At 38.0% G+C, this 2,210-nt stretch overlaps 1 pseudogene; it reads right to left on the reverse strand.

Moving 5' to 3' along the window:
- Positions 1-8: 8 nt before the first annotated feature.
- LOC140966676 (calmodulin-binding transcription activator 6-like) lies at positions 9-1,995 on the reverse strand (annotated as a pseudogene).
- Positions 1,996-2,210: the final 215 nt, after the last annotated feature.

The raw sequence follows: 2,210 nt of genomic DNA on the forward strand, positions 1-2,210 counted from the left end.
GCCCCAGCAGATAAAAGGGTCGCTACCATTTTCTCCCTGAAAAAAATGATAAATTAATACATAAAGAATATGACGAATCAACCAAACAAATTAGTCACATACAAATTCCAACTATGTTGATACCCCCTCCTGTTGATCCCAATTGTTAAATGACGTTGAACAATTTCCTTACCACTCTAAGCTTGTATTTAGAAGTCTTAAACCATGAAAATTCACTTGAACCAAATCATAGGGATCCAACCCATCAAGTTACCAACACCGTGAAGCATAAACTACAACAAAACCTCAGGAGAGGATTAACATAGAGAAAAGGAAATATTCACAAATAGAGGAAACATTTCCGGACTACCTTCCATAATATGCAGCCCAATGTAGAGATGTCCAACCAAATTTGTCCCTATAATCCAATGATAAGCTAGAGCATGAAAACGAGTAAACTGCCCATGTGTAAGTAACCTAGAATGGCACACAAATGAATTACACCTTGACCATGCTTGTCACGTTCAGAAATTTTGCACCCTGCTACCATTTTTTCCAGCAACCACTCTTGCAGTCTGTTGCACAGAGCCAACTCAAACAAGCTATCTTTTGCCTGGGCAAAAGAAATTTTGGCACCTTCAACTATTTTGGTCAAAGACATCCAGCCATTGGAGACGTGTGAGGTTTTTTGAGCAAAAGCTTTGGCTTCCTTCAAGGCATTTTGTGACGGTTTAGCAGAAAACACACCAAGGTCATTTGATGATGAAAACAACAAATGAGCTAGCCTTAACTGAAATTTAAATTCTTCCCAATTAGCCCTGTCGTCAGAAAAAATCTCACGCTTGGGCACTAGGGGAGCTCGGAATTCAAAATTCAAAACTTGGCTGATGGGATTGTGGCCATCAAAGGTTAGATAAAGACTTACTACCCCAGGACTTTGAGGTGACATCATACATTGAATTACCCCATCTTGTATAACTCTCGCAGCCATAATAGAATCTCCACATGCAAGAAAGAGATCAGAATTTGTGCAGGATACTTGTCCATCTGTCAAACACCCAACAACTAAAATCTGCAAAACAATCATCAAGTCAACAAACCATCATTTGTTACAATAATCTACCACAAAACTTCGATGTAAAAGAAAGTCGATGACAATTACCAAAATTTTAGCAAAACATGGGTTTAAGAAATCCGAAGAAAACCATGTGTTAACTGTGCATGCAACAAGCAAAAAAGAAATTTTTTTTTGCTTACAATCCAAAAGAAAAGAGGAATGTAAACTTGTTCAGTGAATCTGACAATTTCAGTCCAGCAAGCTACTCAAGTTAAAAAAACAATTACAGTAATTGATATAGTTCATTCCATATTTTGTTTGAAACATATTCTCCATTCAGCAGCTTAGCCATTATTCTTGTCAAAGAAACTGAGTTTCATTTTTTGCTACTTCACCATTCATATGTGACTTGTCTTACTTCATCTAAAAACTTAGACGTAAACCTGTGCGTAAATATTCAATGAAAAACAAAGGCAAACATTATGTAAGAACAGTAAAAAGGAAATGACCTTCGTTTCTTCAGTTGACACGGCCCATGCAGGTGAGACCTCTGTTATGTCGAATATATTCCTGAATGAAGAAGTTTGTTGATTATCGGCCGCCCGAGATGTGAAAGGCTGGTTCACAGTCAATCTAGAATATTCCAGAGTTTGATCATCAGCAGATCCTGGAGAATCAGCAATGATATTGGTCATCCACCTTCCGAAACTATCCTGCACTTGCAAACCATCTTGTCCCGGCTCATCCAAACCAACACCTTCACCTAATGGCCCTAGTCCCTTAGTCTGTAAACTTACGATCTTTTCACGCCCAACATTCTGGTAAGGTTCACTGCTTGGAAAAGCGTAATTAATAGAGTTCCTCCAGGAAACTTGATCAAAAAAACTATTGGCAGAACTTTCTGGGGACAGTTTGTTGGTTGATATGGCATCACTCTGTTCACAGAAATGCGTATTGATGATTTACCAACAAAAGAAGGTGAATGATTATGTTAGATACCAAATTATGCAGAGGAAATAAACAAGAAGCAAATATCATGGGAGAAGATTTGAGGGCTGAATTATTGATTGATGCATTTAGAGACTAACCTCAGGAAATTAGTTCCTGATTTCAGGAGTAATAACATCTAGTGAAGTTATAAGAGAAAGGCATGCACAGAGTGGTGGTTCCTCTT

Source organism: Primulina huaijiensis, unplaced genomic scaffold (assembly GCF_012295235.1).
Source record: "Primulina huaijiensis isolate GDHJ02 unplaced genomic scaffold, ASM1229523v2 scaffold207646, whole genome shotgun sequence".
Lineage (NCBI taxonomy): Eukaryota > Viridiplantae > Streptophyta > Magnoliopsida > Lamiales > Gesneriaceae > Primulina > Primulina huaijiensis.